The sequence below is a fragment of the Dipodomys spectabilis genome, unplaced genomic scaffold, assembly GCF_019054845.1.
Source record: "Dipodomys spectabilis isolate Male_0828 unplaced genomic scaffold, ASM1905484v1 ptg000018l, whole genome shotgun sequence".
NCBI lineage: Eukaryota > Metazoa > Chordata > Mammalia > Rodentia > Heteromyidae > Dipodomys > Dipodomys spectabilis.
The window spans coordinates 16,720,139-16,735,027 of NW_024870695.1; positions in this window are offsets into that span (position 1 = coordinate 16,720,139).

Consider the following 14,889-nt stretch of genomic DNA (forward strand, 5'->3'; position numbering starts at 1 on the left):
GGTAGAGAGACTAGAGCTGTTTGTCCTGTCTTGTAAATTTCCTCCAGTTTTCTCTCACCCAGAACCCCCTGGGGGGCAAAGCCCATATTTCTCTTCTGCCTTCCTCTCCCACCTTTACTTTGAGGGGAATTTTAAAGCAAAATATGCTTTAGTCTATGCACCCCCTCCCCCGCCCCCCTTCCCTGCACTCTACTGTTTGTCTTCCCCATTTCCTCCCCCTTTCCTGTCCAAAGATGGGCCACACTTTATTTGACTGAGTATCCAGAATGGGTTGCATTTTGCAGCCTGCCCCTTTCACTTCTCATTTTTCATAAGCAGTTTTCCACCATGTTCCTTGGTCATCGTCTTTCTCATTTTAATTGTTGCACAGTGTTCCAATGAGTGAATAATTTAATAATCATTACCCCAATGTACGTCGCTTACATGGTTACTGAATTTCCCCGTTATGAATAAACGTTGCTGTGTGTGTTTTTATAGATAGTGGATTATTTCCTCAGGGCAGGGCCCTGGAGTGACACAGCTAGGTACAAGGGCATGAGTGCTTTCCTGATTCTTGGCAGGAATTAATTGTTCCTTACATTATTCTCCAAAGGGTTTTCTTTTTTTTTTCTTTTTCTCTTGCTTAAAAATGGGGCGTGCAGAGGCTGGGAAGGTGGCTCAGTGGTTGAGCGCTTGCCTTGCATGCCTGAGGCCCTGGGTTCCATTCCTCAGCACCACATAAGCAAAAAGAAAAAAGCCAGAAGTAGCACTGTGGCTCAAGTGGTAGAGTGCTAGCCTTGAGCTGAAGAGCTGAGGGACAGTGCCCAGGCCCAGAGTTCAGGCCCCACGCCCGGACCCCCCCAAAAAAATGGGGCGTGCATAGGATTTTTCCCCCCAATCATGTAGAATAAAGCAAAAATTCTACAATAGACACCACCATGCTTGGACAACCATCCCTGTAAATATTTTGCGATGCATAGATCTACATCTAGATGGAGAAATAAAAATAATTTTTTTTTCACAAAAGGAATCTCACATGCCGGTTTTGCAACATGGTTCTCCTCCTCCTCCCTCTCCTCCCCCTCCTCCTCCTCCTCCTCCTCCTCCTCCCCCTCCTCCTTCCCCTCCCCCTCCTCCTCCCCCTCCTCCCCCTCCTCCTCCTCCTCCTCCCCCTCCTCCCCCTCCTCCTCCTCCTCCTCCTCCTCCTCTTTCTTCTTCTTCTTCGTCTTCTTCTTCTTCTTCCTCTTTTGTTTTTACTCAACATGTCCTGGGTTTTCTGATTGGTCTGCCAGCTCCCATGCTTAGGTGCTAATGTAGTATGAATATATATGTATGTATGTGTATCTATTTATCTATCTATATAGATATATATATGCCTGGCACTGGGCCAAGAATTTTATCTGCATTAGCTCACTGGAGCGCGACCAGAACCCAATGAGACACTGTCTATTATTATCGTGACTACTTTAACAATGGAAACAGGCTCAAAGAAACTGTCTGCCCAAGGCCACAGGACTCAGGAGCTGTGGGGCTGGTGCTTAAGCTAAGTTTTTTCAGACTCTGAAACAGATGCTTATACAAGTAATATATGGACATATTCTTTAACACATACACATATTCTTATTATAAAAAATAGTAACATAGAAAGTAAAGTGTGAAAATCCCCTTTACACTTCCACGGAGGTTTGGGGTATATGCCAGATAAATTTAAGTTCAATTGCATATAGCAGAAAACCAAAACAGCATTAGGTTTAAACAAGATGGGAGTTTATTTCTTTCACATAGAAGAGGTCTGGACATGGTATTTCAGGGCTGGCTTTAGTGAACAAGGCATCATGGGTCATGAAGACCCAGAGTTCTGGCTTCCTGCCCTGGCTTCCACTCTTAAGGTCTGCACGTGGTCACCTGTAGTCCCCAAAGCTCCAGCCATCCTGTCTGCATTAAAATATGAATATTTCCCCTTCATATGCAATATGAAGGGGAACAGCTGGTCAGGTATTGGCGTATTTGCTCCCACTGGAATCACCCTGCCCCTACCAGCTTTCCATAAAGTCTCTGTATTCCTAAGACATCAGCTGACTTCTGATTGGCTACTTTCAGACATCAGGGAAGTTGGGTAATATAATCTTTGTGTGTGTTTGCCAATACTGGGGTTTGAACTTAGGGCCCGAGAGCTGTCCTTTACCTTTTTTTTTTTTTTTGCCTAAGGCCAATGCTCTAACATTTGAGGTACAGCTCCATTTTTGACTTTCAGGTGGTTAATTGAATATACATTTTTCTGCCTGGGCTGACTTTGAACCTTGATCCTCAGATCTCAGTATCCAGAGTAGCTAGGATTACAGCTATGAGCCACAGTGCTGGGTTGCAATATAGATCTTAAGCTAAGCACATTGTTGCATCTCTTTCCCACTACCCCATAATAAAAAGGCTTGGTTAATGAAAGGGATGGAAGGATGGGTGTTAAGAGGCAATCAGACAGTTCTGCCAACATGTATATCTTTTCCAACTCTTTTCTATAAATTTAAATATATGCACATATTTAAGAACATAGCTTTTAAAAATAGTCTAACATGTAAATGGTACATTGTTTTAATTTACATCTTGAAGTTTTGTTTCGATGGGGCACTGGTGGTACACCTGTAACCCTAGCTATTCAGAAGGCTCAGATTAAAGGACCAAAGTCTAAAGCCAGCCCAAACCCAAAAGTCTGTGAGACTGTATCTTTAATTAGTCGTCAAAAAAAAAAAAAATGTCAGACTGGTGAAAGTATGAGGTCCTGAGTTCAGGTCCTGGTACTAGCGTGCGCGTGCGCGCGCACACACACACACACACACACACACACACACTTTTTTTTTTTTTTTACTACTTTTTGTATTGTGTATCCATTTAAACTCCTTGCTTATTTATTTGAATCGACTGGCTAGCTAGACATAACAAGTGTATTAACTCTTTGTCTTGCTTTCAATATGCTATTGTTTTTGTTTATTGAGATCATCTCAATGTGAACTTCAGGGTGGCCTCTAACTCACAGTTCTCTTGCTTTAGTCTCCCGAGTGCTGGAATATACCACCACACTTGACTCAATGCTACCCTTTTTATCTTTCATAGGTTTTTTTTTTTTTTACTCTTTTGGAAGTGAGTTTTGTAGGAATTTCAAGTATATTTATATAGTTGAGTCCATCTGTTGCCTTGTGACTTTTTCTGTCAATCCTGGGCTTAGCCAGACCTTCCACCCCCAGAGACAAGGTGAATGTTTAAGTGGGCTCTCTCTCCTTCTGAGAGTCGTCTAGTGCTGGTGTGTGAGTCCACCTGGCTCTGAATCTCCACTCTGTCACTTCCAGCTGTCTGAGCAGGTGGGACTTTGCTCTGCTGAATCTGGTTTTCTTGACTGGTGATGAGGTTGGGCCAGCCCCAGGCCTCAAACTGATCCATGCAGTGAGTCAGAACCACCAGAGGCTCTGGTAAGATGCACATTCCTGCCTCATCCCCCAGATTTGTAGAATCTAGATCTCCAAAGCCAGAAATGAATGATGGACAAGCTCTCCAGGGAGCCTGTAGCTAACTCCTGCTCCATACCACAGGAACTGTCAAGGTCTGTGGTGGCTGCCTGTCCCGGCTCTGTGTGTGTGTGTGTGTGTGTGTGTGTGTGTGAGAGAGAGAGAGAGAGAGAGAGAGAGAGAGTATACATAGGCGGGTACTGATGCTGTCCCTTAGCTGCTGTTGCTGCCTCCTCCTCCTCCTCCTCCTCTTTCTCCCTTTCTCTTCCTCCTCCTTCTTTTTCTCCAGTCCTGGGGCTTGAACTCAAGGCCTGGGTGCTGTCCCTGAGCTTTGTGCTCAAGACTAGCACTACTTGAGCCACAGTGCCTCTTCTGGCTTTTTCTGAGTAGTTTATTGGAGATAAGAGTCTCACAGACTTTCCTGCCTGGGCTGACTTTGAGCTGAGATTCTCAGATCTCAGCCTCCTGAGTAGCTAGGAGTACAGATGTGAGCCACTGGCATCCAGCTTCCCTTAGCTTCCCCCTCACCCCCACACTTCAAAGTTAGCTCTCTACTACTTGAGCCGCTTTCAGCTTTTTGCTGACTGGTTGAAGATAATAATCTCACAGACTTTCCTGCTCAGGCTAACTTTGAACCTTGATGCTCAAATTTCAGTTTCCTGACTAGCTAGGATCACAGGCAGGACCCAGCTCTTAACAGTCAGTGAGGGGGTGGGCTGCAGCTTGGCCCCTGTATTCCCTGAAACACGCTGCCCTGGCTCTTCCTTTTGCTCAGAGCTCTCATTTCATATCCAGCCTGAACGACTGTCGTCCTCCCCACTTCCCCAGGATGGGTGATCAGAATCCTGGGGGGCTGTCTCAACCACACCCTTGGGAGGGGGCCATGCCACTTACTGAGGGTCACCTCAGTGTTGGGCCACTCACTCTGTGAGTCTCCCTATCCTCACTGCTGAAAGCAGGGACCTGGCTTCCTGCAAGGCTGTTACCAGGAAGTTGATGACAAGTGGATGGATGGATGGATGGACGGATGGTTGGATGGATGGATGGATGGGTGAGTTGAAAGAGCTGTGGACAGTTTCTGCACAATTCTGTGTGTGTGTTTCACTTATGGAAGACGTTGCTATTGGTGTCTGCATTGTCATTTATTGCTGTAGCAGAAGCAAGTGTTTGCCTTTATTGTCCCAGGGTTGATGGGCTGAGCCAGAGAATGAATCTTACATTAGACAAACAGAAGAGTACAAATTAAAACAGGATGTGTAACATGGGACAGGGTAGCCATATAAAGACAACAAGGCCTAAAAACACAGGACTGGACATGTAAACCCTGAATTGGACAAAGAGGGGTGAATGAAGAACATAACAAAGCAGACTTACTTGGCTGGGGTAGTTAATTGGGTGGAAAAGTGACTAGAAAGACAATGATGGGTTTAAGAAGATTGATTTGTACAGATTTTCTCCTACTCATGTGTGTGTGTGCGTGTGCGTGTATGTGCGCACGCGCGCGCACACGCATGTTAGGCTGAACGAAGGGCCTTGTGCTAGGCAAGTGCTGTACCACTGAGCTATACTCTCAAGCCCCTCATTTGCTGCTTTTAAGAAGAACAAAGAAAATCACAGTGATTTTTTTTTAACCCATCCCAAGCTGACCTTGAACTAGCTGTTGTAGCCCTGGCTGTCCTCTAGCTTTTAATCCTCCTGCTTCTACCTCCTGAGTACTGGGATTACAGGCTGTATTACCATACTTGGCTCAGAGTGATCATCCTGCATCTACTGTTTTCCAAGTGTCCTTATTTTTATTTATTCCTAAGGTGCTGGGGACTGAACTCAGATTTTTATCATGTTCAAGGCAAGTGCTTTACCATTAAGCTAGATCCCCAGATTTTCAACTGTCTTAAACTCAAAACAGTTAATATGCCAGGGTGGACATGTTTTTAACTTGATTACACTGCCCCAGTGAGGCTGGCTCTAAAGATCTCAGGTCCCTAACAGGGATTCCTGAGGCCTGACAAGAGAGAGACCCATCATTTCCCTGTGATGCTGAAATATATCAGTTGAGAGCTTGGATGCCTGGGAATATTTCTCATTGGCTTAATGGAGAACTTGCCACCTTCTGGCTGGCTGGGTGTGTGCCATGGAGAGACTTGCAGCCTCTATGCACCAGGTACCCACCCAAAATGACTCCTCATATCACTGGCCTTGCCTTTGTCAACAAGTATAACAGGAAAGGACCCATTCTTCAGGTGGCAGATCAATCCAGGCAAGGACCGCCCTCTGCTGGCCCATTGTCCTTGGACTTGACCAAGTTGCTCAGGCCTTCAGTGCTTTCTAAGTATTCTTGTAGTAATTAAGACCCAGGAAGAAGCCAGATGCCCTTACTGAGGGCCTTGGCTGCACTGATGAGGCAGATGAGGGGGCAGAGGTAGGGTCGCAGCAATAAGAGCCTCACAGACTTTCCTGCTAAACCTGGCTTCAAACCATGATCCTCAGATTTCAGCCCTCTGAGTAGCTAGGATTACAGGCATGAGTCATCGGTGCCCAGCTTCACCTTTTTTGGTTTTTGGTGGCGGGGCTTGGGCACTGTTAGTGAGTTCTTTTGTTCAGGGCTAGGTGCTCAAGCCATAGCTCCATTTCTGGTTTTCTGATGTTTAATTGGAGATAAGAGTCTCACAAACTTTCCTGCTTGGGCTGGCTTGGAACCACAATCCTCAGATCTCAGCTTTCTGAGTAGCTAGGATTACAGGCATGAACCACCAGTGCCTGGCCTTTTTTTTTTTTTTTTTTTTTAAATACTGGAAATCCAACTCAGAGCATTGCTCTTGCTAGGCAAGTGTTTTATCACTGAGCTACATCTCAGCCAGGGCTCAGCTTTTGATCATTGAAGAAGTTGCCATGGAAACACCTCATCTCCACGAAGCTCAGACCTTTCAGAATAACAGTCACAAACAATAAAGGAGTTACAAAAATAATCAAACTAGTCAGGCATCGTGGTATATGCCCATAATCACAGTCTTCAGGAGGTAGAGGCAGGAGGATGTTGAATTCAAGGCTAGCCTCGGGAAAGTTATCAAGACCCTATCCTGAAGACAGAATAAAAACAAAAGCGTCAAGTGGTAGAATGTCCAATACGGGCACACACACAAAAGTTAAACCTATGAACCATTAATAGCCATATGAACCAGTAACTGCCCCTGCCCAAAGTCCATTGTTAGATAACTGGATATAACTAAAATGCCATATATTCTTGAAGTATACAATGGAATATTACCCAGCAGTTAAAAAAAAAGTCAAAGGGCTGGGAATGGGCTTAGTGGTAGAGTGCTTGCTTAGGATCATGAAGCCCTGGGTTTGATTCCTCAGTACCACATAAACAGAGAAGGCCAGAAGTGGTGCTGAGTCAAGTGGTAGTGTGATAACCTTGAGCAAAAAAGAAGCTTGAGGACAGTGCCGGGCCCTGAGTTCAAGCCCCAGGACTGGTTAAAAAAAAAAAGAGAGACAAAATATATGTATTGTGTGGATGACTTGTGAAAAATATGCTGGCAGAAATCAGATACAAAAGGCTACGTGCTTCATGATTTCATCTATATGGAATGTCCACAATAGGCAAATCCATAGAGACAGAAAGATCAGTGGTTTCTAGGGACTATGGTGGAAAAGAGAATGGGAAATGATGAATGGGTATAGGATTTCTCTTAAAGTGATGGAATGTTCTGGAATTGGATAGTGGTGATGGTTGCACAACATTGAGAGCATGCTTTAAAAAAAACTACACACTTTAAATGGTGAATTTTGTATTATATAACATTTTATGTTATGTGAATTATTTCAATTTTTTCCAAAACAAATCTGCATGTATAAAATGCTCAGATGCTTGTTCATGCATGGTAAGCCCTTGGCAAAGTTAGGTGCCATTTATGTATGTATGTATGCTTTTATGCTGGTTCTGGGGCTTGAACTCAGGGCCTGAGTGCTGTCCCGGAGCTTTTGTGTTCAAGGCTAGCAGTCTATCACCTGAACCATAGCTCTACTTCCAGCTTCTTTTGTGTAGTTAATTGAAGATGAGAGTCTCACAGACTTTTGGACTGGCTTTGAATTGCTGTTCTCAGAGCTCAGCTTCCTGAGTAGCTAGGATAACAGGTATGAGCCACCAGTGTCTGCCTTCCCATTTATTTTAGACTGCATCAAATTTATGGGTTGGTTCAGATAAGGCAGAAGGGAAACAAAGCCCTGAGAGGAACACTGCCTTTAGAGATTGAACTCACTCATTTAATATTAAAGCATTCATGGTAAAGCATTGAATTGTATATTTTTTCTTCTTTTACTTATTTTCATATTCAATCTTGATTTTTACATACTCTCTATATAGATATAGATATATGTCTATCCACACACTTCTAATGTGTAAACATTTATTTGTTGTTTAAAATTGTGATTTTCATGATCACTTTTCATTTTATTTTTTGTGTCGGTCCTGTGCTTGAACTCAGGGCCTGGATGTTGCCTGTTTTGTATTCAAGGATGGCTCTTTACCACTTAAGCCACAGGTTCACTTCTGACTTTTTGGTGGTCACTTGGTGATAACAGCCTCATAGATTTTCCTGTCCAGGCTACCTTGGAACAGTGATACTCAGAGTTTAGTTTTCTGAAAACGGATGATATGACACAAATCAAGACACATTAACTGTATACATAAACTACTTTATTAAATGGCAAAAAGTCAATACATAACCCAAAAATCGAGAAAAATGAGGGAAGAGGTGGGTAAGAATGCTGAAAGGCACTCAGCTGGGTGCCCGGTGGCTCACACCTGTAATCCTAGCTGTTTAGGAGGCTGAGATCTGAGGAGCAAGGTTCAAAGCCAGCCTGGGCAGGAAAGTCCTTGAGACTCTTCTCTCCAATTAACCACCAGAAAACTGGAAGTGGTGCTGTGGCTCAAAGTGGTTGAGCCTTGAGCCTTGAGCCGAGGGACAAGCTCAGGCTCAGAGCTCAAGCCCCATGACCAAAAAACCCCCAAAAAACAAAACCCCGAGGCACTGAACTCATAACCTGCTTTGTTGAATGGCAATTCCTTTGTACAACTACTTAAATATAAAAAAAAATTACAGGAGTGGGAAGGTGGCTCAGTGGTAGAGTGCTTGCCTTGCATGCATGAGGCCCTGGGTTCGATTCTTCAGTACCACATGAGCAGAAAAAGCTGGAAGTGGCTCTGTGGTTCAAGTGGTAGATCGCTAGCCTTGAGCTGAAGAGCTGAGGGACAGCACCCAGCCCCAGAATTCAGGCCCCACAACTAGCAAAAAAAAACCCAAAAAACAAAGCAAAAACAAAACAAAACAAAACAAAAAACTGATTACAGATGTGAGCCATGGGCATCTGGCTCACTTTTGATATTGTATTGTGTGAAATGACTCTGATATAGTATTATATTTTCATAGTATGAAATGTGTTTCTAAAGCTCAGATTGCATTTGGTTTGAACTTCAACCTAGTTGAGTCTAGGGCTGCTATGTGGCTCAGGGAGTCTATTGAAGGATAGAGCTGGCTGCTTCACTGACCTTGAGGTGGAAAGGCCTGACCTTGAGGCTTAGCTCTGTGGCTACAAGTGGTTTGGTTTGGGACAAGCCTAAGCTTGTTGATTGAGAAAGCAAAAATCCCAGTGTCCAGTTACATTTGAATTTCAGAAAACATTTTTAGTGTAACTGAGTACCTTTTCAGTATAACTATGGCCCAAGTATTTCATGGGCTGATTCTTATACTAAAAAGGTACTTCTTTAAGCCAATCTATAGTTTATCTGGTAACCCAGACAGACTTTTTATTTCTGTGAAAAGAAGGCTTGTCGAGGAAATCACATTTAATTTTCACAACTTCCAAATTTTGAAATGCAAGAGCCTGACTCAGAGCTGTTGAGTGATCTGGCCCAGGGTCATCCAGCTTTGAACTTGGGTGTGTCCAGTGTAGCATGATCTGCTAAAATGGAACTCAAGGCAGTTATGCAGTGACCTATTTAATGGTAGCATGAGAGCCATGAGCTAACTTGGGAAGAACAGAAGCTTCCACTGACTGAGACAGACTAAGAAAAAAAAATTGGAGAAATCAAATTGAAAGCAGTATTTCTATGACCTTATCTATATTAGTTCTTTTCTTTCTTTTTTATTTCTATCCCCCTTTGATTTTTTTTTTTTTGAGACAGGGTCTCACTGTGTAGCCTGAGTTAACCTGGAACTCCAAATCCTTCTACCTCAGCCTCCAAGTATTGGGATTACAGGTGTGCACCACCATACCCAACTCCTCAGTTTAAGCCACACACTTAGTGGCTTAAAGCAGCCTAACTATATTAGCCAGCACTCTGGAAGTCAAGTCTGAAGTGCCTAAAATCAAGGGGGAAGAGCCTGGAGTTTAGAAGGAATTGATTCCTTTTCTAGCTTCTGACGGCTGCTACCGATGGTCCTGGCTTGTGGCCACCATATTCTGACCTCTGCTTCTGACCTCAGGTTTCCCTCTCTGACTCTGGCCCCTCCCCTCTCTCTTTTTAATGATCTTTGTGATTACCAGGGGCTCATCAGATAATCCAGGATAATCTCTGCATCTGAAGATCCTTAATCACATCTACCCAGTAAGTCCTTTTTACCTCGTAATGGGAACACACAGCTTCTGGCAATTAGGATGTGCCTGTCTTTAGGGAGCTGTTATTCTGCCCACCATATGACCCTAGAGAGAAATTAACTAATGTATCTGAGTGTGCTGGGTCTTAGCTATAAATCCTTAGAGGACTTCTACACATATCTCTTTGTATTTTTGTTTCTTTTCCTCCTTGATTTGATTCTGGGAAATTGAGGAGTCTGTACTGTGTGGGTGATGAGTGAAACTCAGGAGAAGCACTGGGCCAGATCACACAGGTTTGTGAAAGAGTCTCAGGCCCAGGCATCGTGTGTGTGTGTGTGTGTGTGTGTGTGTGTGTGTGTGTGTGTGTGTGTGTGTGTGTGTGTGTGTGTGTGTGTGTGTGTGTGTGTCCTCTCACCACTTCTGGCTTTTTGCTGGTTAATTGGAGATCAGAGTCTCACGTCTGGGCTGGCTTTGAACTACCAGCCTCGATTTCAGTCTCCAGAGTAGCTAGGATTACAGGTGTGATCTACTGGCTCCTGGAAGGCACAGGCTTTTAATTCAGCATCATCGTGGCCCCGTTCCCCCCAGTTCTTAGCCATGGTGGGGTGAGGCAAGTCCTCAGATACCCTCCAATCCAGAGGATCAAGCTCTCATGGTGAGCCAGCTTCTCCAGCTCAGATTTTGTGCTCTGTAGAATCTCTCTATTGACCAGGGTGAGGAGGCATGGAGGGGTATGGGCAGAGAGCCTTCTTTTTGTGGAGAGTCTTGGCACAGAGCTCCAGAACTCAGTGTCCATCCCTGTGAGGCATGTCCTCGAGACCATCCCAGACTGAGACTCTGCCTGCCTGGGGGGAGCTCAGATTCTTAGAAAAGCCTTCTTAGAACAAACCTCCCAGGATGCCTCATGCCTCACACCGTGGCTTGTGGTTTTGCCTTTGGGTGTTGTTTCATGGGAGGAGCCCACTTCTTCCCCACAATTTCCCCAGATGCTGGAAGGAGCTGCCATGAATCCCCAGGGCTTCTCTAGGTGGCCCAGCGCCCACCCACCATGGTGGCCTACATGTGCCCAGCTATTCCAGGAACTCAGTTCACTGATGTGACAGTAAGTCCCTGACTCCTGGAGAGTCTGCTGCTATAATGGGCAGATATTTCAGCAGAAGAGCTTCTAGATAAAGCCCCAGAGACTAAAAAAGGTCAGGCCATGTCCCCACTTGTAAAGAGAATGGCCCATGGAGGGACAAAGGTAAGATGCAAACCCACACATTCTTTACTCCAAAGTCCCCCTTATTCTAGATAGTCTCTAGAAGGGCCCTCTTATGACCATATCTAAAAGGAAAGTAGAGGCCAGATGCTAGTGGCTCATGCCTGTAATCTTAGCTACTCAGGAAGCCAAGATCTGAAGATCAAGGTCGAAAGCCAGCCCAGGCAGCAAAGTCTGTGTCACTCTTATCTTCAACTAACCATCAGAAGGCTGGAAGTGGAGCTGTGGCTGAAGTTGGTAGAGCACTAGCCTTGAGCAAAAACAGTTAAGGGAATTGGGTGCTGGTGGCTCACGCCTGTAATCCTAGCTACTCAGGAGGCTGAGATCTGAGGATCACAGTTGCAAGGCAGTCCAGGCAGAAAGGTCCACGAGACTTATTGCTGATTAGCCAACAAAAAGCTGGAAGTGGAGCTCTGGCTTAAGTTATAGAATGCTAGCTTTGAGCAAAAAAGTTCTGCAACAACAGCTAGGCTCTGAGTTCAGGCTCCAGTGCTGGCGCGTGCGCGCGCGCGCGCACACACACACACACACACACACACACACACACACACACACACACACACAGGAAAGCTGTGTGATGGATTAATAGTTTCATGCCAGCCTGGGATATATTAGATAGCAGGGGGTTGGGCACCATCTGTGTGTCATTCCTCAGGCTACACTCTGTCCACCATGAGGACAGATTCCAGCTGTGGCGTGTGTTCAGTGCTGAGAGGACTGGAAGTTTCCTGTTGAGTGTCAGCCAAGCAAGATAGTAGGAAGGACAGGGAGAGATTTGTCCTTAAAGGGGGATCAGGGGTGACAACCAGATGTTCAGGATGCAAGGCCAGCTGTTGAGAGTGAGCTGCTGTGGGGATGGCCAGATGTGGGGGAGGAGAGAGACGCTAGGGGAAGGCACCAGGTGTCTGTGGTTATGAGACAGAAGAGTAAGCCAGATGCAAGAAGCTTGAGAACAGGTTACCCCCAAGTAGGCTCTGGGAGCTGACTGTGTTCAGGAAATGTTTCGCCTGTATTCAAGGAGGCTGTTGCCTCTGGAACCCAACACCTGGCTGCGTGGAAATAAACAGAGCCATGAAGCAATCATTTACGTACGCCATGCCCTCTGTCAACCCAGCCACCTCCTCCTCCCTGGGCTTGAGGAAATTGCTCAGAGTTGTCACCTGGGAGGAAATGGTTGAAGCTATTCAGGTTGAATTATAAACATAGGCTTCCTGCCTCTGGGCCTTCATCCCTGCTCTGTACTCCCCCCCCCCCCTAAACTTCATCTTAGTGGCCCAATTCAAGAGTTACCTCCTCCCCCACCCCCAAAAAGAGAGTTTCCTCTTCCTAGGTGTCATTTGTTCTTTGTTGTTGCCTTTTGTCTTTTGAGGAGGAACGGGGCGGGGGTGGGGGGAGCACAGAAATGGAGGAAAGAAGGGGAACAAATACAGTTATGGTACTCAGTAGGTAATATGTGGAAAATCAACTATGCAACTTGTGAGCAGGGATGGGAGGGGGAAACTGGGGGAAAGGAAGGAAGGGCTGACATTGTCCAAAAGAAATGTACTCATTATCTGACTTATGAAATGGTAGCCCCTCTGTATACAGCATCTTAATCATAACCAAAAAAAAAGTTACTTTCTGCTGTACTTCCTGAGCGCCACATACATTAGGGCTGGAAATCTTCTATGAGATCCAATTCTGGGTCTAAAGTACATTGACTTCATCCCTCTCCCCCCCCCCCCACACACACAACTTGTTCAGAGAATACCTGGGATTAAGTAGAAAATCATGCGCAAAATTAAATGTACAAATGAGTAGATAAACAAAATGTGATAGCCAGCAGAATATTGTTTAGCCATTGGGAAAAATAAAGGACATGTTAAACTAAAAGACCAAATATGGTATGATTTCACTTACATGAAATATTCAAAATAGGCAAATCAACAAAGACATAAAACAGTTTATTGGCTACCAGGGATTGGGAGAGGAGAAATTAAACTGTGGTATGTTTACAAGATTTCCTTTTGAGTTGATAAAAGCATTTTGGAAGTGGATGGTAGTGGTAGTTGTATAACACCTTGAGAGTACAAGATGTTACAAAATTATACAGGTTAAAATGGTGAATTCAAGCCAGGAGTAGGTACCTCATACCTGTAATCCTAGCTACGCAGGTGGTTGAAATTTGAGGATCACGCCTCGAAGCCAGCCTGGGCAGGGGACTCATCTTAATTAACCACCAAAAAACCAGAGGTGTAACTGTGGCTCAAATGGTAGAATGCTAGCCTTAGTGTAAAAGCTAAGAGACAGGGCTCAGGCCCTGAGTTCAAGCCCTAGTACTGGCAAAATAAATAAATAAATGCATGCATAAGTAAGAAAAAAATAAAACCGTGAATTCATGTTACCTGCATTTAACATGAAAGAAAATGGAAAGCACATTTCTGGCGAGAAGATGGCAAACTTTGATGAGACTCTCAAAAGGCTGAGTAGCTCTGATGTCGTCTGACACTTTCATGAGGCACAGGAGGAATGAGATCTGTACGAGGTCACTCAGGGGCTGGTAGCAGAGCCCAGTCAGGTTGCATAGCTGCCTGACCCTCCATCCCTCTCACCTGCTCTTCCCTGGTCCTTTGGTCTCCTTGAAACCTTCTAGACAGGCTACCCCCAAACTGTGACACTCTCCCAAATTAAAAGGCCTTTGGAGAAAGGCGTTTCAAGAGTGTTGGTCTTTTTGTATTTTTTCTCAGTGGACTCTGATCTCCAAGAGGGGAAGAGAAGACATTTCTCACTTTTCCCATGTTTCTCAGAGTTCCGGTGGCAGCCACAGAGGTCAACGTGCCCGTTTCCCTTCTAGAAAGAACTTGCTCCTCACCTGCAAGGAGGGCACTTTGCTGGCAGTCTCTGATGAACATTCTTTGTCCTTGGACGCTGGGTTAGCTTAGGCTGTCAGATCTGTAACAGTCATGACTCTCCTGGCCCAGGCTTGCTTTCTTCCCCTTTAACTTTTTATTTTTCTTGTGCTGGTACTGGGGATCGAACTCAGGGCCTGGGCACTGTCCCTTAGCTTTTTTTTTTTTTTTTTGGATGGTTCTGGGCCTTGAACTCTGGGCCTGCTGACGCTAACCTCCTTTTGCTCAAGGCTAGCACTCTACCATTTTGAACAATAGCACCACTTCTGGCTTATTTTGTGATTAAATGGAGATGTCTCATGGACTTTCCTGCCTGGGCTGGCTTTGAACCATGATCTTCAGCTCTCAGCTTTCTAAGTAGCTAGTATTAGGGCAGGAGCCACTAGTGCCCAGAGTCCCTTAGCTTTTTTGCTCGAGGTTGGTACTCAACACTTGAGCCACAGCTCTGCTCCCAGCTTTTTTGGTTGTTAATTGTAGATGAGTCACAGACATTCCTTCTGGGGTTGGCTTTCAATCTTGATTCTCAGATCTCAACCTCCTGAGTAGTTAGGATTACAAGCATGAGCCACCGGGGTCTGGCTATGTTTTATTTTTAACTGGCAAATAAGTGTATATATTTGTGGGGTACGGTGTGGTTTTGATGCCCACTTTCTCCATCTTCCATAGG